The sequence below is a fragment of the Clupea harengus genome, chromosome 19 (assembly GCF_900700415.2).
Source record: "Clupea harengus chromosome 19, Ch_v2.0.2, whole genome shotgun sequence".
NCBI lineage: Eukaryota > Metazoa > Chordata > Actinopteri > Clupeiformes > Clupeidae > Clupea > Clupea harengus.
The window spans coordinates 9229350-9251367 of NC_045170.1; the positions used below are offsets into that span (position 1 = coordinate 9229350).

General features: G+C 43.4%; 1 protein-coding gene across 2 annotated transcripts in view; it reads right to left on the reverse strand.

Annotated features, from left to right (window-relative positions):
• LOC105904934 (CMP-N-acetylneuraminate-beta-galactosamide-alpha-2,3-sialyltransferase 1) overlaps positions 1 to 3212 on the reverse strand; it is a 19447-nt gene extending 16235 nt beyond the window's left edge. The window contains exons 1-2 of one of the 2 annotated variants that reach the window (XM_031586437.2): positions 3000 to 3212; positions 2465 to 2574 (exon numbers count right to left, since the gene is read on the reverse strand). The gene's annotated coding sequence lies outside the window, so the exon portion shown is untranslated. The other variant, XM_012832888.3, reaches the window with a different exon arrangement.
• Positions 3213 to 22018: the final 18806 nt, after the last annotated feature.

The following is a 22018-nucleotide window of genomic DNA, read 5'->3' on the forward strand; positions in this document are numbered from 1 at the left end:
AGGGTGGGAGGTCTTTATATGCCTTCAAATGGAAGCAGATGAGGGGTTCTCCACAGGAAGGGGCCCACAGATAGTTTTGTGCACGGGGCCTCGTTTTGGTACTGCCCCCCCCCCCCCCCCCTCCACCCCCGCTGTCTGCATGCAAAGGCTATTGAACCATCGCAGCAGCCCATTTTAGATCTCCTTGCTATTTACACCTCTCTCTCTCACACACACTCTAACACACACACACACATATACACGCACACGCACGCACACACACACACACACACACACACACACCACACACACACACACACACACACACACACACACACACACACACACACAAAACACAAGCTGTTATCTTTGGGTAAACGTCAAACCTTGCAAACAAATGCATAGAAATACACTTTTGAAACAGCAGTCAACACTCGGTTGCCGTGAATCAGCTCTAGTCTGTAGTGAGGCCGTGGATACACACATGTAATTTAAGACTTGCCCCCCGAGACTCCAGGCTTGCCTTCTCAACATGCCTTTTTTTCTAGGTATCACTGCAAAAAAAAAAAAACTTTGTGGGTTGGCTGGAAAGAAGTCCTGCAGGTTTTTGGTTTGGAGCCAAATCTTTAAGTGGAAACAGAGGGCGAATCTAGTGAAGAGACAGAATTTTAAAGCATGTTCTGAAAGAAGGAAGGAGGGGGGGAGGAAGGGAGGAAGAGAGAGAGAGACGTGGAGAGACGGAGGGAAAAGGGCTTGGGTGCAAGGGGTTAAAAGAATGTGTCTGGGACCCCTCTTGAATAAATAAAAAACGGCTGCAAATATTTCTCTGTCAGCACTGGGGTACATACGCTGGCCGAACCACAGCTCTGAATAGTCCTGGGCCTGTATGTAGTCTCTCGACAGCACAGCCATGCACAGCCTGTGAGTAATCATGTGCTGAATCGCAATGGCAGACGCCATCATGTCTATCTCTGTTTTCGGTGAAGCAGACAGCCACAGCCACAAAGGCTGGCTACACAGGCTCTGGTCTGCTTCAGGACGGCTAGTCTTTAATTAAAAGCACCCATCATTTCCCCGTCACAGCTCCTGTCCTACCTAAGACAGGAAATATGTTACGCCCCCCCCCCCACTCCACACACACACACACACACACACACATATACACTTTCCTTCTCTATTTCTCCCCAATTCTTTGATCTTTCTGAGGATGGACTGTGAAAATCAAGAATGTCTTGATCCTCAGGCAAATGCACAGACCTCTATCTTATAGAAAGAGAGAGTGAGATAGAGAGTGCAGCCTTCTGGCTGGGTGATATGAGAGTACAGGTCCAGGAGAAAAAGCAGCAATCTGAAGTTTTCCCCCTTATTCATGAACGATCAGATATCCAGTGCACATCAGTTTCTCACCCCGTCCAGCCAATAGTAATTCCCTCTCTTGAGGCAGACGTGCAGTACAGCACCACTTATGCCACTTACAGAGGGTCACAATAATGTACAGCTCTAAAAAAAGGGTTGTTTTGCACTGTGAAACACCTACCACGTATCTGTACGAATCGATTTCTTTTATTTCTCTCGCAACATCTGTGCCATCAAAGAGTACTCAACAGATGTCTGGACGGCATAAGTGGGCAATGAAGAATTTATGACGGCGCTTGCACGACTTGGTGGAATGAATAAACGGAGGCATTATCTGCGTGGAAAGTCGGTAATATCAGACCTGAGAGAGACGTGGGAGAGACAGTGAAATCGCTCAATGCGTGATTTTTTTTTTCCAGAACCTACCGCAACTAACCCCAGTCGATTGAGCAACATGGCTTTCAGACCGAATCGTCATATTTTCAGCTCTTCTTGGTAGTTTGTACAGAATACATAACACGCATGCAAAATTCCTTTTCAATAGGTCTGTCTGGCAAGTCCACTGCAGGTCAAGAAAGCCACAGTGACAATTCCGAACTCCCAGAAAAGCCAAAGCTAATCACGGAATTGTTGATAACGATTGGGAACACGTTCTGAAGTCCGTCGCTTTCGACAGTTTGTTTTGTAGGTTTTCCAAATACGAGAATGTCGTACGGTGGTGTACGATGACTATTACACAACAAGGCATAACAAATCGTTCTTCCTTGTTAACTTACTGGATTCTCATATCAACCTGAGCCACAGTCTCACCGTTCTTTACCTTTTGAAGCAGTTCGGTGTAGCATTGTCTAAGCAAAATAAACCACATATCACAGAAAGCTTGTCTGCATTTTACTGTTGATTTTTTTGCCTATAAAGCTTTGCGCTACAGTAGGTTGAGAATCGCCAGAACTTGGACAGTTATTCTGTAACATGCCAACTAAGTAGAATAGCCAATTAGACGTACTGGACACATGCAGGCTATTCAAATAAAGACAGGTCGGAATAGCCCGACACAAAACATACAAAGGACAAAACACGACAGGGAATGCCCGTGCCGGTCTACTGTACAAAGGGTTTGGTTACTTACGGGAAATCTCCGGCGAGCGCATGTAGATGGAAGCAAAAACCGTTATCTTGGGGATTCAGCTTGTCAGCAATGGGCAGTAGGCTACTGGCTTTTAAATGTTATTTTGTCACCTAAAAAAAAAACCCAAAACAGTTAAAACCAAGGCTGTCTGGATGGTCAAGCGAAGAAATCATTCAGTAGTTGTCCGTGGTACACCACACACCCGCTCTCTCCTTTCTACCAGGCAAACGGACGGCTTCGTAGCGGAGATTCACAGTGAAATGTTCAGCTGCTTTCCTCTGCATCAAACAGTGGAGTCAACTGCTCTCCTACAAACGGGTTCGAGCACCACTATGTCCCACTGTGGCCACGTGGATTTAAGAGAAACATAGGAGAGACGCCCCTCTTGTTCTACTTTAAGTATGGGATGACCCATACCATACCGCTCTGTATGTTGTACACTAATCTTTTAATTAGGCCTATTGTTATAGTAGCTTGTTTTAAGATTACCTCATCACCATAATCACTTATCATGAGAAGAATACGGATGACTCACTGTAAATCATCAACACCATGGTTAGGCTATGTCCTATTATGGAGTTCAGTGACGCACAGACGTATATCAATCATTACAATCACCACTTTAGGAATAATTAATGCTGATTTATTAAGGCGAATGTCCTTGACTAAATATAATTTGGAACGGCGATGTTGCACTCCTGCGGGAAGATGGCAAGCCGGGACAGATAGTTTGGGTATGGCGTTCAGTGTCTGGAATGTAGCAACACCAGAGGGTTTGCGTTGCAAGGAATTGCAAGCTTGGACCAATGACCTTCCTTTGTTAAGCGGAACTGTGTGGCTTCCGTTCTCCGCAACACATTTTATTGAAGGTGATGTCGCGGGGACGGGTCATTAGTCGCGCTCCTCTACTTTATAACTCCCTTGTTTGTACGGAAAATGAGTGTGTGTGTGTGGACCAACTTTGATCAAATAATTGACCAACAATTAGGCCCTAGGCTAATTGTAGCGTTTACAAGTTAACTGTTTTTGGATTCAGCTTGATTGTCCAACAGTTAGATCATTTGAGTTATTAATAGTAAAACAAAGGCATTCTAATGCCTCAAAGCCACCCTAGTACGCTTTCAAAACATGCCCCTGCAATAATCAACCAAGGTAGAACTGCAATGCCAGATGGACATGAATAATTAACCTGGGTGATCTGAAGGGACTGTCTATATGGCCTACAGAGTACATTGGATACATACATGAATAGATAGGCAACACCTTCAGGCCTAGTTACCGCGGACAGACATGTTTTCATGAATCATAAATGAATTTGGATATTTTATTGGCTCAGTATTTCATGAGGACTACTGCCTTTGAGTAGCTTCGTCAGATACAGCTGCAGTGTGATGACCATGGAGACCTAATATTGAATGTGTAATTGCAAAATTGCGGGTAATATCAGTATGAAACCCTAACAAAAGGTCCCAGCATTCATACATTTACAGCACAAACACAAATCTCTTGGCAGTTGCCTGTTACTGACCAGGTATCCACTGTCAGGCCTTGTCAGAATTCAACAGCAGTGTGATATATTAAATTCAGATTCCTGGAATTTGTGAACACCGTAACTCAGCCTCATATATTTCTCTTCTCTTGAAAACCTTCTTAGATCTCTCAGTGTGTGGATGTCATGTTTATATATGCCATGTTTTATATATGGAACTCCTCAAAAAAGGCCTCCCTGTTTTATTAAGATGAATTTGAAATAGCTAAATATTGACGTCAGAGATAACTGCCTGTATACATTGAGTGAATTTGGAAGTCTTCAGGTAACTGAAGTTCATTGTCTCTGTCTATTACTGTGTGCTTGAATGGTCTCGAAAACCACAAGGCTTAGTTTGTGTGGCTCTACAGGTGGAAGACGACATTTACGATTCTCTGCTGGATCAAAGTGTCTGATGGACAAATTAATATAATGGAATTTAGTTTGAACCGGTGAGAGTGATAATAATAGTGAGGAAAAACCTTTTACCCAAACACTTACCTTTTCTTACCTACAAGGGCAGAGGTTGGCTTTAAATGATACAAATAACCTGCTTTCCATTTGAAAAAATAAATCATCTGCTTTTCATTGAGAACCATATCAGACAGGTCAAAGTTCAGCTGGTGCCATTCTGTGCGAAGGACACATTTATGGCTGTGCTGAGTTCTACATTCTATCTAAATATTGAGGATGAAACATGGAAGAGAGAATCATATGGACCTTGTACTTGTACCATTGTACCATTGTACCATACTTGTACCTTTGTACCTTGGGCCATTCTTGTTCTTCCCCCAATCAGATTGTCACCAGTACGTGGGAGTCTGTCATAATTCAGCTCTCTGCCAAACACTTCCATCAGAAAATCTGTAGTTATCTGGCCTTGAGTTGACCAACCTCGTTCAATTCCTTTGTACCTGTCTTTCCTCCTTCCAGACAGGGATTTCGTTTCTCAAAAAAAATGACCACTGGACCCAGAACAGAGAGTATCTTGCAATGCATTTGGGGTTAAATCTTTTCTCTCCTTGGCTCCCTGCTTCGATCGAGAACCTATGGACACTTGTCAGTCTCCCATTGGTCTCTCTAGCTCTGAGCAGTGGCTGTGCCTCTTGAAACGCTCTTCAGAGTCATATTTTGATCACAGCCAGACAGGTAATCGGACCTACGCAAGTCTCATATCATCTTGTGATGCCTTGTTCACATAGAGAGTGCCATCCAGGAGAGGCGTTCAGTCCTTTCCACCCAGTCCTAGTCATGCTGCATACTAAAAAACAGATGTGCTTCAGCTGTTCATTATTTGTGGTCATTTTCACTGCATTTTTGTTCTGGCTAACCTTGACTCTGAATGTCCGTTGAGAACTCCAGCCAATTTCTTCCAACATGTTCTCACCAGTTGTGAGACGACTGAATATGTGAGTATATGTAAACCAGTCAGACTGTCACCAGCATCTTGAGAAATAGACAGGCCTGGTCTTCCGTTTCTCCTCACCACTGATAGATCATGAGGTTATAGTGTTTTAGAATAGAATATTGGTTTTCAATTAGATTTCACAGAAACAAGGGCAATGCATTTGGATCAATCAAGGTCTCTCTCTCCCTCTCTCTCTCTCTCTCTTTCTCTCTCTCTCTCTCTCTCTCTCTTTCTCTCCTTCTCTCTGTCTCTTTCCCTCTCTGTAGCATGACCGAAAATTGCCTGCAGGTTTGCATATCTTCTTCAGGCGCAGTGGATGTGGCACGAGCTTGGTGTCTGGCTAGTATGTGGAATGACAATAACTGTAAGTGAAGGGAAAGAGAGGGAGACAGAGATGGGGTGGAGAGAGACAAAGCAAGTGACACAGAGAGAGAGAGAGAGAGAGAGAGAGAGAGAGAGAGAGAGACTGAGACAAAAAGAGAGACAAAACAAGACTGATCTGAGTGTAATTCTCCCTGAGACATGCCTTTTTTTAATAAACACCAACTGCGCATGCTTGGTTCCTGCTGGAGCATGTGTGCATCAAATATCAATGTCTCCCAGCATGTAGCCAGCAGCCCTCGGGCTATATCCTTCTCTGTGAGAACCAAGGTCGCTGAGCTGCTAACCAACACATCCCCACCATACCATGCAGAGGGATTACCGCCTGTCAAATTACTGTGGCGGGCGTTATTCCCCAAAGAAAGACCCTTTCTGTATCGAGATGCATCTCCAGAAGTTCAAAGAGATACTGAGATTAATGGCCATGGGTTGTGAGATGGGCCGTCCTGTTTGCGTTCGGCCGGATGCGTGTCCCACATGCTCTGCGGGGGGGGGGGGGGGGGGGGGGGGACATCAAGAGGGCTATCAAAAGGGTGTGTGAAAAGTCAATGGGCTGTAATCAGCGTAAGGAATATATCAATCAAGGATCCCATCAGGTCATTTCCAATGCTGCCCCCCTTTCTGACTAAGATGCCAGTGGTCTTCAGCTGACCAGAGATCAAGAGATATCAGATGTTATCATGAGCCAGTGAGGATAGATCTTCAGCCTAAATCAAACCGAAGAGCGTCATGAACTCATCGTTTTAAAGTGATGAATTACATTTAGGTTTTGATGCTTTTTCAGCATCTGAAAATGATCCCAGAATGACCCTGAAATACAAAATGGTCTCAGGGTGCTTTTCTCTTTGAGTCTTTTTTTACTGTTTAAACTTGAACAATACAATTTCATGTTTCACTGCCTAGTGTAATGCATAATTCATCTGATAAATTGGTTGCTCAGGTAGGATGAAATTCTATGATATTCCGAGTCATAAACAGCGCATCAAGAAATGTTTTTTTCCCCGGCTCTGGCGCTAGTGAGATATATACACTTCTGTGAGTGGAACAATGTTGTTAGGGAGCTGTGAGACAGTTAGCAATTCTTGGGTCCCGCAAGAAAAAAACAAACCTTGGTCGTGACAGACCAGTGACAAATTGTGGTTCTATCAGAATGGCAGTGACTACTGTAAGGTGCCTCTGTGGGAATGCGAGCCAACGGGAGAATGCCACGCTTTGTTACTTCGACAATAACCTACTGGGATTCAATCCCCAGGGGCTAAACTCTGGTTTGCTACATGCCGAAAAAACACCCTCATTATTTCCGATAGTCCCTATGGAAACAGTCACAGTCTCTCTCCATTACGGCCTCACGGTTCCACAGCCTTGGATTGTCCAGAAAGGGAGAAAAACGATTCTGACGTTTAGTTGCATGTTTACATGCCTCTTGTTTTAGGAGCTCGTCACGGCTGTGTGTTTGTGTTCACAATCAACTTGCTGCGAGGATTATGGACCTGTAAGCAGACCCAGCCAATTTGGCAGAAGCCCCCTCGTTGCGCGTGCATGAGGGAGAGAGAGTTTGAGGGAAGACCCCCAGACGCACTTTAAAGATGGGGATAATCGAATCAGCGCAGCCAGGAGGAGGACGATCACTCCACTGGGACCCGTCTGTTACATCAAATCTTTGTCCAATTAGAGTGCTTTCAGAAATGTGAGAGAAGAGGCATTTGGGAGAAAGCAAGAAAATGAGAGTGAGAGAGGAGGGAGTGGAAGCAGAGGAAGGAGAGAGAGAGAGAGAGCAAGATAAGTAAGGGACAGAAAGAGGAAGAGAGAGAGAGAGAGAGCGCAAGATTAGAAAGGGACAGAAAGAGGAAGAGAGAGAGAGAGAGACTGTGGAAGATGAGAGAAGACTGAAAGACAGTGAGGGAGAGAGACAGATAGATAGATAGAGAGAGAGAGAGAGAGAGAGAGAGAGAGAGAGAGAGAGAGAGAAGGAAACGGAGGACAGCTAAACACAGTGCCAAAATCCAGAGAGAAGAAACAAGTGCCTCGACAGCCAAGTTAGGGGCAGGCCATTTCACCAGGGACCCTTTCAGAAGAACGCGAGCGAGAACCAGCCTGCACGTCCAGCTGGGAGCGCCACGCACAATATCGAGGTAGACATTCAGAGCTGTTTTTCCGAACGAAACAAAAGAGAAAAAGAAACCTTGGATTCAGATCGACTCTCCCTGGGTTTTAGCCTTTGAAGTGGGCGCCAAGCGCTCTACCATTGTGCTTGTACATGGCACAGCCAAAATTAACATTTAGGCCCCTGCTATTTCAGTAAATGAAAGAGGGATTTCGAGGGTACTTCTCTCTCTCTCGCATCTGACACAGCCCCAGTGAATCTTTTGCGGCATTGTTTAATGAGAGAAACGCCAGTTGCTTCGCAGTGAATTGGAATGGGCCAAGCAGAAGGACCAACGCACAGCTGTAACTTCCAAAGCTCTGATACCCATTCAGTGGCAAGATTCAGTGGTAATGGTCACTTTACGATGTTTGTCTCATGAGTGTTTTTTTAGTGATCATGGCTCTCATAAGCACCATGTTCATGTTCATAAGCACTATGAATCAATAAAAAAATCTTTTGTTTGTTTGTGTTTTTTCCAGTGCCTGCAATGACATTTAATAAAGTATCTCTGAACAAAATCTCCATGTTTCGCTGAGTGCACGAGTAGGGCGAGAGCAAACACTTTCATTGTTTTGTTCTTTCCAGGGAAAGTGGTTATGATTCGGAGGAGGAGGGGGTTACACATCCTTGGGGTGACCTCTGCTCTTGACTCAGCCACTGATGAGTATGCAGAGACGAGACAAACAAGCGTTACTTTTCCGCTAATGAATGAGAGTGAACTTGGCAATCTCTGCCTCTCACCACTACTGGAGCTCGTCTCATGCTGATGAAGCGATGCCCTGAATAAAATGAATAAGCAGCTGATGTTTTTCAGACGCTAAAGTGTGTCCCAGTTTGGCCCCACAAGAAAAGCCTGTGTCTGGCCATCAGTTCATAGTCAACTTAAGACTGTATGTTTAAAGTGGATGACTTCTCTGCAATTGAAGGTCTGAAGCACTGGAGCTCATTTCGTGCTGATAAAACGATGCCTTGAATAAAATGAATGCAATAAGCGGCGTAAGGTTTCCAGACACCAAAATGTGTCCCAGTTCGGCTCCACAGACTTTTGGGATCTTCCAGAAAAGCCTGTGTCTGGCCATCAGTTCATAGGCAATTTAAGATTATACTGAAGTGGATGACGTCTCTGCCATTGAAAGTCTCAGACAGCTTTGTTGCTTTTAAGTGAATTTCTGGTCAGATGAATGCAGCCTGCATTGTTTCTAAATTGTTCATACTGAATCCAAGAAAAGAGGGGCAAAGTGATGATAAAATGCAATTAATATAATTTCATGATCAGTGAATCGTATATTTTCATATTTGTATCTAAGTATCTATTACCTTAATTATTAATTCATGCTGGCTCATGCTGGCTTTAATAGCCCAGTGAGGTTGAATTTGAAAGCTGTTTTGCTCTGTTTATTCCAGGGTTCACAAGCAACACAACAACAATGCTTAATTGATTTCGGGAGGGACATTTTGCCAAATGCCTCGATGCCTCACTGTACTGCTAGACTTACTTCTGTTTGCATCAGGCACTCTCAACATTTCAAGTGGCAGTTCCTGTCAGTCCATTATCATTTACTCATTAACGGGATAAAATGAGCATAAAACAAACTTGGACCTCAGCTGACGCCATTCCCACCAATTTGTGAACAGGGTCTCGCGCCACTGACAGTCAGTTAGAGTCTAGATAGAGCTGTATGGACCTCCTGGGGGTTTCGCAATTGGCAGCCCAGAATGAGTGCCTTGACAGGTGGTGGTTTAAGTACTTGCTAATGCTGTCAGCGTGCCACACAGCTTTCCAGGCTTTTTCTCAGCGGACTCCGGGGGTTGAGTCGTTCCCGCTGAAAAGATCGCTTTAAGAGGTTGGGAAGATTCACGCCGACCATAGGCCCCCCCCGTCCCCGAACTCATCATTCCGTCGTCTATCTGACAGGAAGCCGCGGAGTTGCTGTCAGGGGAGGCACAATATGGCAACTAATCAGTCGTGGGGCCCTCCTGGACTCCCGTGATCATTAAGCATCAGTCTGCAGTTTATCAGAATCAGCATGTGCGATCTGTGTGAAGAGATCATTTAAGGAGAGGAGAGAAAAGGAGGAGACTGAACCGTTGAGATCTAGATTCTGGGGCATTTATTTAACGTTTCGGCGCGTCGTCACAGAAGACAGGCTGGTTCTACTTGGAACTAGTCCTTGCTTAGGTTAGAACCGTCTGGTGGAGGTTCCTTTGCAGAACTCTTTTGTTATGTTTTGGCTATCAGATTCACTGCAGTTCTTATTCCATTCGTGTTCTGCAGTGATGCACATTGTTTGTTTTAGCAAATGACTATCACACCGAACACCCCCACACCTCTGTTCCATTGTGTGTATTTATAGTTATGTAGTGATAATGTCCTGGTATGAAAATGGCAGTGGAAATCTGTATGGCTTTTCTGTGACATTTTTTTCAGGTGAACATCAAGCGACAGCAACATAGTCAAGCAGCGTTCATGAAACATTCATTTAGTGAAACATTCAGAGATCATTACGGTTTTACCGAACATGACCTTTCATTTCAAAGGATGTGATAGAATATGGAGCTGTAATATTTGATTTAGTTGCCATTTGGTCTTGATATGTTTTTATTGAGTAACACAAAATGTTTATTCATTGCTGAACCCATTATTGGACTTGGCGGATGAATTTAAGAGGACCCAGATTAAATAAAAAAACACTTAGCTGTAATTTTCAACATTATGAATGGAAATGTTGATTCACATGTGTTTAATGAAAGCCAGAAACCTGATTAACGATTAGTTGAAAATTAATTTAATGCTCACTGGGCTATGTTCCTGGACCGGGATTACTTTTTATATTCCTGGACTAAATGGAATTTAGAATGGAGCTTTTCCACAGGACAACAAATTAAATCCAGAAAAGAACTTAATCCCTAGTTTTGATCTCACCAATCACATTAAGATATTACACACCGCTGCTTATCTAGGTGCAGGTGATGTCTAACTGTTCTATATGTGAAACAGCTACCACTTACTCGCTGGTATTCTCAGACAGACACTGACACATGGACTTGCATTAACAAGGAGGACTGGCTCCAACACAACACTTTCAGTTTGCATCTTGTTATGTGAAGAGAGATACACAAAATGTTTAATTCATCGGCCAAAGCCATTGAAAACCTAGGCAGGAGAGCAGGGGGCGAGGTGATGCTAGTTTATTTTGTATCTTGGTTTGCCATCTTAATGAAATGCTATTACACCCACCCAAGCTGGTTCACACTAGGCAATAACTAGTGCCTAGTGTCCCATGAGGCTATCAATACTGAAGAGAGTATGCCTAGTTGTGTCCACCTATATTAACTCTTGAGTGCTTTTCGACGCCCGAGCTTTCAAATGCTCTCACAAGTAATTAATACGGTTCTAGGTCACGCATATCTACAAGACTAGTTGAGAGAATCATGTCACATTGTGCAACACCCTAGTGTGTGTTATAGCCACGATGCGAGAGGGATACCAGGTTAGTCCCGAATTCAACCTCAATCACACTCTCCTTCTAAGGTGAAAGAGAAGGACAACTTACCTTTTTCACTTAGTCGCCAGGTTATGCTACTCCGCGAGGACCCCCCGTCTCTTACAGATGGATCGTTCCAGGTAGACTGCTGGTTGGGACAGGTGTACTAGGGTAAGGCGTGCAGCAAGTACGGAGTGGACTCACCCCATTGACGGAACCAGACGCGAGTTTGTGGTATTAATTAACACCTCAAAGATTTATTGTCAAAGAGGTCAAAAAGATAAAAGTACAAGTACAACTACAAACGGCGATTAAAATTGGGTGATCCCCTTTAACAATTGGCAAAAGCCAAAAAGGAGCTGAGCTGAGCTGTCGAACACACAGCGTGTCCCCTTTTTATCACCAGTCTACTTGTCACAGACCTTTCCTTTTTTGGTCATACATCTTTGTTAGATCGCTCAATGCCTTCTCTTTATGTCATACTTAACAAACATGTGTTCATCTTGGTCCCATTTCCGTTTCCTAGTTGTTGCTTAACCCCTATTTGGTAGCATACATTTCTTACCTAGTTATGCATGTCATCTTCTAACAATCATGTGTCAGCCTCCGCCTGACTTGTTCGCTATTTTTACTTTGCACATTTCCTCATTGACACTCAGGGCCCCAACGTACACTTCCTCTTTTTTTTTTTTTTAGATTTGTTTTGGGGCTTTTTATGCCTTTAATTGATAGACTAGTGAAGATTGGGACAGGAAATGAGTGGGAGAAGAGGCGGGGAATGGACAGGAGAAATGACATCGGGCCGGATTTGAACCCGTGTCCTCCATGGGCGTCAAGCCCGAATGTGGTCGGGGCTACTGTTTGCGCCACAGTGCCCCCCCCACACTTCCTCTTTTTCTCTTATAGTTTAAGCTATAATGGCATATGGGTCGTCATCCTGGTGAGCATGTCCAACTTCCTGAGACACTCTCGATGCCATGGTTATGACCCTTGATACTTTACTATAACTCCATTACTAGTTGGCTGCAGAGCTCTGCTGCAGAACACTGTCAGCAATTACTGTGATACTGCATGGAGATCTCTTGTACATATTTCTTTCTCACTGGTCTGTACAATTCATTTGGTTTGTTTGTTACTGTTTGCTACTGATGCTCATGTAATAATGAACTCGAGCAACTGTTATGAATGGCAGTTAAAGTACATTCTAGACCTGTGCAGTATAATTCTGGAATGACTAGAAAAAAAAACCCCACCCCTTTAAGAGTTTTAAGGCAGACACTCTTCCTCACAAAAAAAGAAAAAAAGGAAGAAAAAAAAAGACGGAAAAGTTAGCCTAAAACACTCCATTACCGCCGTTGAGAAAACATCAAAGTAGGTTTGACATCAACACTTGAGAGAAGCCTATTTGACAAGGCTAACCGGCAGTCTGCAACTTCACAAATGGGGTGCAAAAGAATATTCTTGTTCTCTCTCTCTCTTTCAATTAAACATGTGGCATCTCACTAGCATCTGTGCTCTGAGAGGGTTGTCCTCTGATGCAGTGGTGACAGACTCTCCTCATACATGCCTGATGCACACTATGTTGCACGGATCCTGAAATTCGACATAGAGCACTATGGAAATCTGTTCTGTGTAGGCCTAGGTAATTTGTTGATTCGTTGATTATCTTGCCCCTATGTTGACATGAAGAAGAAAATGAATAAATTATCTCTCTTGAAGAGTAGGCCCACATAAAATACAGTTTTATGTCATATGTAGGCCTAGTCTTGATTCATTTTCTTTTCAATGCAATGATGAGTGATAAGTCAAGCTGATGTGTAACCCTGCCATTTTGTTTTACTATGTTTTACCGCCCTGTTGTCAAGCTTCATAGATAGATTCTTCAAGGAAATTACTCTGAATTAATTTGGTGGAATGCATTCTCAAGATATTCACTCAGACATTACAATGGTGAAAAGAAGTTTTTCTTTTCTACGTATGGCCAGTATTATAGAAGGAAGGTGCATGTAATGTTATGACGATTATGTATGAATGCAATACATGTTAATTAACTTTAATATTAAATGTTACACATTTCATGAATATTCCATATGTAATGATTCAATATTTATGATTAATGTTTGCAGAGATCATAAGAACCACAACCCCTCGATATAACGTAACGCATGATGTGATTATGGTCCACATATATCCCACAGAATAATAATGTATACATCTCCCACACTTCTCATCCATTATGAGGTATGGGATTGTACATACACTCTGTACCTTGGCATCTGACAGGGCTTTATGCATGTTGGATGAGCTTTTTCCCATCTGTACTGAGCCTGTCCAATCATGGTGCATCTGGCAGAGGATACCCATTTCAGAGAAAATGCATAAATCACAGTATGATTGAACAAGAAGTCAGAGTGACTCCATTTGCTGTTCGGGAGCACAGTCGGAATGCATTTGCGTCTATTATTCTACAGCACTGATTGATTCCTGAGCTGAAGGGTCTGAGAGGTGGATGTGAAATCCCAGAGAACAAGATTTTGCAAATTTCGTAGTTTAGCACCAAACACATCCTTCTGGTGAGTTCAGTTGCATGCTGCAGGAGATCAAAATATGTGGGTGAGGTGACGAACATTTTGCTACCCGTCTCTGCTTTCGAAACTGATTTGCCTGTGCAAACATTCTTCTCTTCATCACAAACTCTCTTCCTCTCCCTTTCAGTTCAGTTCAATATTTACCTTTATGCCCTGATAAAAAAAAATGCAATTTTATTTTGAAAGCCTGGAAACTAACAAAGCAAGGTTAATAGGAGAATGATCTCTTCTGGAAGCTTCCTGGAGATCTAACTGGGCCCACTATTAAATTTTGTATTCGTATTACCAGGAGTGACACAGGATAAAGTAAATAATGATGACAATAACCCCCGTCACAAATGAACCAAAACAAACACTTCTATTTAGGTTCTGTTCTGAGGCTGCCTAGTGTGGGTGTGATGTGATGAGATCTAGCCAAGTTGGGTGCAGGTGTAGTGCCAACCACTTCATCTTAGATTCTCACCAAGTAATGACACAGGAGTCTGTTTTTGCTCAGCTTCTGAGAGAGGAGAGGAAGGGGGTGAACGAGAAGTGATCATTTGGGACCTTGATCTTATCCTCTCCCTCCTCTCCTTCAACACAGTAATGATGCTCATCATCAAGTCAACAGGTGACACAAGGTCATGAGCTTAATTTTTAGGAAAAGCACATACTGATTATGATGACTGATGATGTACTAATGTGCAAAATTGGTGGGAGACTGATGAGCGGGCAGCATGCCACCAAGCTTCCTGTATCAATCTTGCTTATACCATGTACACTCTGCTTATTGGCCTTGGTGGAACTGAATATTGCGGGTTTTCATACATGAACTAAGTGCTTACATTATTTTTTATTATCTTACTCTGTAACCCGTGTTCCTGCTTATGTATTCTGTCTGTGTTACAGCCAGAGCAAATAGCTGAGCCCAGACTCATTAGCATTCAAATGGCTTATGTGAGGATTCAGGTTCTCCTGTATGCATTTGAACGCAGTTCCACGGGCCTCAGTCTTCACAACCTGCCATATCAGTCCGTTTGTAGGATCCGCTGTTCATCCACATGTCGCTCCTGCAAAGCCTTTCTGCTGTATCTCATCTGTCATGTACTGTCCTCCCCAAGCTGTCAGCAAACTCCAGAGGCTCCAGTTAGCCTTGCTGGATGACTAGTTAGCTTCAGGGGTGTGTTTGCTGTGAGTGCCCAAGAGAGAAGTCTCACCATAGAGTGCTCCCAAAGTGGTTGTCGGCCACTTGATTGGTTTGTGGAACACCATGATTCCTCCAACTACTTACACTGACTGTACTGACTGCACAGATCCACAGAGAGGTCTTAGATAAAAACTGAGGAGAACCGCAAGAGTCTTAACAGAGACCCGGTCGAACATGCTTTTTACGAAATGGTATTTTCCAGTGAATGCTGTTAATTTGAAACAAATTGAATGTGGGATTTGAAAAAATCAATCCTTCAGACACAGCTATCTGTTACACTGAAAAATGTGCTTATTAGTGCTCTGCATTCAATCTTACTGAGAAGCGGAAACAGTTCTTACTTGTGCAGTTGTACAAGAGATTGGCAGTAATTGAAAGGAAACAATTATGTTCGCAAGATATGGGGAGAAAAACGGCAAACTATTCTTTCATCTTGTAATTTGCTGAGAGTGACAAAGGCCCATATGGATGACACTTCAGCTTACAGTTGAAAACCAGGTGAACACGAAGATAAAGAATGTTCTGGAGTGCTCGTCGAGACTGAAGACATACAAGTTCCAAGAGCTTGTGCATGAACATAGATGGCACAGGAGAGGGGCAGCTCACTGGAAAAGGTGTTCCAACAAGGACAGTTCTCAGATGTCTGAGGAGGGACATCCATTCCTCCATATCTCCATATCCGAGGGCTATGACTGGTTCAACTCCCTGGCCTACCATACTAAATGTGGTTTTCCTTGTCCATGCTAAGCCCAATTTTAAATCCATAACAGTAGTCTATACATCTTGTCTGTCATGTGCAGTATTTCCATTAAGGTTTTGTATGTTTTCAACCAACTCATTGATACCTGCATGATAGCGCTTATGAACAGACGCAATGCATGATTTCTGTGGGCTTGGTACATGGTACTGTGGAGTCCTATGGTAAACCATGCTCACCCATGAAGCAACGCTCAAAATTAGATTCTGCCCAGTAAATTATGAATGATTTAATTGTTCATGAAAATCATTGGCGATCCTTATGAGAAAGACACTGCATATTCCCCAGTGTCAGACTTAAGTAAGGAGAAGAAAGACCCGCATTTCACACCTACACTCAGTACATGCACATTAGGTGGGGTTTTATCAAACATGACTTGGAAATGAAAAAAACATTTTCAAAAACAAAGCAGAAAGGTAAACACAAAGGACATGGAGAACAAAACAGAAACAAAAAGCACATGTCAAACTAAACACAAGACAAAGTAATGAAAAGAACGAAAGAACGAAAAAACACACCGTCCATTTTTGTCCATGTTATCCATTGGCCCTGTCTGACCTGTGAGACTGCCCTTGCACCCCGCAATGCCTCCTCTTTTTGAGACCTCAGCAACTACCAGCTTTTGCCTCTGGGCTGATGTTGCTTTGTGCCTCGTGGGATGACTTGTCAGAAAAACCTGTACCACCTCTCCCACGCTGCACCTGACCTATAACGTCTCCCTATCTGACAGCAGATCTTGCTTGCTCTGCAAACCTCATTCGAGCCCACTTTATGTTTGACTGAGGCTTTTCCAGCAGTCGCTTTGCGGATTGTGACAGCTGAGGTCAGGGCGGTCATGTCGTCCATGTACGCACAAATGGGAGGCAGTGGCTCTCCAGACTTCAGCCGTTGTCCTCCTCCAACCCATCTGGATGCTTGGATGATTGGTTCCATTGCCATGGTGAATCCTCCTGCCATTCTTCCCACCCCCAAAGGTTTCCATGCTGTAGTGCGCTCTGTTCTTGTGAGAACAGAACCGCAGATCTTGGAAGGGGTTTTGGTCCAGGACCAGGGCCAGGGGAGGAAGTGTGGGACGGATCCAAAAGCGTTGGCCAGGTCGAGGATTGAGACATGTGGATCTCTCTTCCTTCCTTTCTCTGTGGCTCGAATCTGGTGCCATATCATGCTTGTGTGTTCTAAGCATCCTGTGGAGCACGTTATACTGGCTTTCTGCTACGGCGTGTCAGTCAAGTTATTCTGTTTCAGGTTAGTTGTCATCTTTTGAGCAGTGAGTCTAAAGAGGATATTTCCTTCAACATTCAAGGTTGATTGATTTATTTGAAGACTGATTTGCTGGAATTGTTTGATGTTTGAGGCGTACTTTTCCTTAGGGATCAATACCTCCACAACCCTTTGCCTTGCCTTTGAGAGAATTTCTTTCTTCGATGCCATCTTCATCTTCATCTGTTTTCCAGAGGAACCTCAGGACATCTGGAGCATTCCTATATAGCGTGTAAGGAACTCCGTTAGGGCCTGGAGCAGGAGCAGGAGCAGGAGCAGGAGCAGGAGCAGGAGCAGGAGCTGGAGCAGGAGCTGGAGCTGCCCTTGCCTTCATCTCAGCTTTCTTGACCCGTCTTGTTTTATTGTATTCATAACTACAGTGTGTGATGTTAAACTGGATCATGTGCCTTTTTTCACAACAGTTTTACTCAATGTCTGCAATAGATGGCACATCCAAAGAACAAGCAACATACAGACTTATACAGCAGTAAGTGATTAAATGATAAGTTAATTAAATAACTGGCTTAATAAGAAAAAATTTCACTTAAAAATGGATGTTCAATTGCTCCAAAAAAGTAAAGAAATGACAATGCATTTAATATTATGCCCCTGAAAATGTGATGTCACTGAAAACGGAGGGTAACCTACAAAAGAACAGCTAAAAACAGCTACAGCATGTAGCCTGATGGATTTTTTGTTATTCAACTATACTACAACTATAACCTAAGTAAAGCTGAAGTAGGAAGATTTATCCATAGAATTTCAGAATGTTCATTTGCTTATGAATGTTTTTTCATGTCACTAAATATTGCCTTTCGATATGAATTCATGCTAATCATGAAAACATACTTGCCATTTTGTAAAGTCAATCATTTGTAAGTAGGCTATTGTCTGTACTCTCATTCATATGTGTGTGTGTGCATATAGGCTTGTTTAGTTTGTGTCAAGGTGATTGATCTTAAATAATAATTTGCTAAATTAATTTGGTTCTTTGAGGAACTAGTAGGATACGTACTAAGAACCATGTGGTGGCTCTTTAAATAATTGGGTTGGCTTTTCAGAGATCCTTTTCTAAAGGGGTGCTAGGAAGACCTGGTTCTTTGAGAAACTGTATCTGAAATAGCTATTCAGAGAACTGTCTGTGTATGAGTTTTCTGTGTATGGGCAAAGGGTTCCTCTATGGCATCCCTCCAAAGAACAATTTTCCGGCACCTTTATTTTTTAGAGTGTGTGTCCATTAGTGTTGCCCTTGTCTGCCCTTTGCTCAGCACTGTCCTCTGAAATCACATTTTCATGTTTCATCTCACCTGCTCATCTCCATGCGAGTCCAAATGATTTCAGCCGAGGGTGAGCTTCTGTTGTGAGAAACTGCCGCTGTGCATCCAGAGCATGGCTCTAAACGCACTATAAATCACTTCACTGGCTTCACTGTGTAGCCACAGGAAGTGTGTGTGTGTGTGTGTGTTGGGGTGTGTGGTTGGGTGTGGGTGTGGGTGTGGGTGTGTGCTGGACACATTTTTACATAGTTTTCATTGTCCAATATCACCAATAAATAACCGGCACTTTTGTTTTCTGTGCATGACATAGATAAGAGTTACTATCAGCCCATAAAACAAACATTATTTATAAGTACTATATCTCACCTACAAACAAAAAATGTCATTACACAACCCTTTAAACAAACAGAACAATTCCTCAGTAAAACAATCTTCACACGTCACCACCTCCTGCTTTGTCTTGCTGTTGCTCTGTCACCCTGCTGCCCTGTTGCCTTGACCACTTGTTGCTTATAAACTGTTTGCTTGCTTGACTCAAGTCACGTCTCCAAGCGTGACACACAGGCAGTCATACAGACAGACAGACAGGCAGTCATACAGACACGCAGGCACTCATACAGACAGACAGGCAGTCATACAGACACGCAGGCACTCATACAGACAGACAGACACCCATTACATCCTGTCTGACATCCGTCATCCCTACTCGGCGTGGCCCACAATGGCCGTGGTCCACCCACAGCGAGTAAGGCTATTATGGCCGGTGTTGTCTCTGGACAAAAAGATGGGCAAACAGCTGTGATGCCACTCTGGTGTTCTGGTGGTCAGAACCAGTGTCACACTGGCATAATGGTCTGCCCACATGGCACCCAGTCCTACACTTAACCCTCTTTAAAAAAAAGAGCAAACATTAAATAAACCACTGAAAGTGAAAATGAAAGGTACTAACATGGTAGAAGTGCTTCCACACTGACCCCTTTATGTGCATCTTCAATGGATGTCTCTGGTTAATGGTTGGAAGGGATGGGGCATCATTGTCTGCCTATGCTGTCTTTGTTCACTGTGTACCTCTGCTCTGCTATACTGAAGACATCAAGGTCGTGGTGGCGAGTATCTCTTCTCAACTAATTATATAAAGGGGTGTGTGGTGTAGGTAATGGCAGACACATCCAAAAGCCACAGCTCCACTTTTCTAAGGCACAGTGAGTCTCTTTAGAAACTCTGGAGAGTGCATGCAGGAGGTAGAACAATGCTCTTCACAAGCAATAGGTAGTGACTGAACAATAACAGGCCTTTCCATGGGCAAGCATTCATTACTGTATCTGGGCAAATGTGTTAAAGACATCACTTTTTATCAGTGAGTCTGTAACTGTAATGGGATGCCTTCTATTAGATGAGTCAGTTTGGCAAATTTCTGCAAATAGATTGTCCCTGGCCAACAATAAGAGCTATTAGTGCGGAGTGTTCAGGAGCAACCATAGCCCATCTGCGCAGCAAGTCACACAAGCTCATCAAACCTGCCTGCTAAGGGCCTAAATACATCGTTTGCCCTTCATTACAATACGTGCTACGTGCAGCCCAAGTCCAATTCTTCCGCACCAAACTCAGAACCCATGTCTTTATGGACGTGGGCTTTAGGTACAAGATAAACATTATGCTGAAGCAGGGAGGACCTTCACCAAACTGTTGCCATAAATATGAATAATTCATGACATGGATTTCAGTGGTCCACAGGCCTGAGGTCACAATGCCAACAGGCTTGGAGTGGTGTAAAGCTCAATGTCAGTGGACTATTGAGCAGTGGAATCATGTTGTATGGAGTGATGAATCACACTTTACCATCATCTAGTTTTGGCAGATGCCAAGAGAGCATGACTTTCCAAGTGCATAGTGCCAACGGTGAAGTTTGGTAAAAGAGTAATAATGGGGTTGAACTGTTAGTCATTATTTTAGCTAGTGGGTGTGAATCCAACTTTGTAGCAACAGTTTGGTGAAGGTCGTCCCTGCTTCAGCATAATGTTTATCCTGTGCCTAAAGCCTTTTTGGATGAACTTGAACGCTGAATGTGACTCAGGCATTATGGCCCAACATCAGTGACCAACATCAGTGACTAACCCCACTAATGGTCTTGTGGCTTGTCGATTCGGAGGAAATCCTCCAGCAATCAGGCTCCAAACTCTTGTGGGAATCCTGCCCTGACGGGGAGAGCCTGTTACTGAAGCCAGGAGGAGATCAACTCAATATGACCAGCCATTCTGTGAACAGTCACTATGGTCATTATGATGTTCAGGTGACCGTATACTAATGGCCATGCATTGTGTGTGTGTGTGTTCTTTCCTATTTTCTGATACCAGATATGGCATATTGTTATATTTCTACAGACTACTTTTGTTTGTTTGTTTGTGTGAGTGTGAGTATCTGAGTAGAGAGTGTGAGTGTGAGAGCGAGTGGGAGAGAGAGAGATAAAAGAGTGAGGGCACAAAGAGATTAAGATTAAAAGAGAGGATTAAATTTGGATTAACGATGTAGGACTCATTCCCATCATAAAATACACAGTTATTGGTTGCATGTCGGCCATAAATGATTCTCATATCTGAAAGATTACACACCGCCTGTTCCCTGGGCATTTTTCGTATGATCTCATTTGGGGAAAAACAAACGTCACCTAAGCAAATGTCAGAGTCACATGCCTCCATTCTAGGGAGTACTCTGTGGTTCTGCTGGAATAAAAAAGATCATTCTTGTTACCTACTACAAAAAACCCTAGATCAATATTTGAAACACTATCTCAATGACCTTTTTTTTAATCAGTCTGGGGCAATGTATCACCTGACGCTGCACTGCTGGCCAAAACAAGAGAAAGGGCTGGAGCCTGTCCCAACTGTGCCATGAAACTATTAGTTTGTGAAATTGACAGTTGTGTGAATTGTGAGCGTTGATATGTTGGCTTTTGTTGGTTTCAGTTTTGACATTGGAAACAATGCGGTATATTTTTCTGTATGATAATGATATCCTGTATGTGCCATGTCAATAATGGAGTGTCAGTGCTGCAGCATACTATGTACAATTTGAAACAGAAAGATGAGACATATGAGACACATACCAAAGATTGTACTGCACCAGAATATGCCCTGATCTCAACGGAGGGAGGGAGAGAGAGAGGGAGAGAGAGAGAGAGAAAGAGAGGGAGGGAGAGAGAGAGGAAGAGAGAGAGGGAGAGAGAGAGGGAGAGAGAAAGAGAGAGAGGGAGAGAGAGAGGAAGAGAGAGAGGGAGAGAGAGAGGGAGAAAGAGAGAGGGAGAGGGAGAGAAAGGGGGAGAGAGAGAAAGAGGGGGGAGAGAGAGAGGGGGAGTGAGAGAGTAAAAAAGGTGAATGAGACCTTGATTGTAGTTAGCGTGTTCTCTCAGTAGTCTTCTCAGTTTAAATGATTGACAGACTCGGGACACACCGCTGAAGGTCTCGGAAATGTGTACGTTATAAATGATTTCTACCCCGCTGCTATGAAAATATGCTAAACATACATCCTGCACCTGGACCAC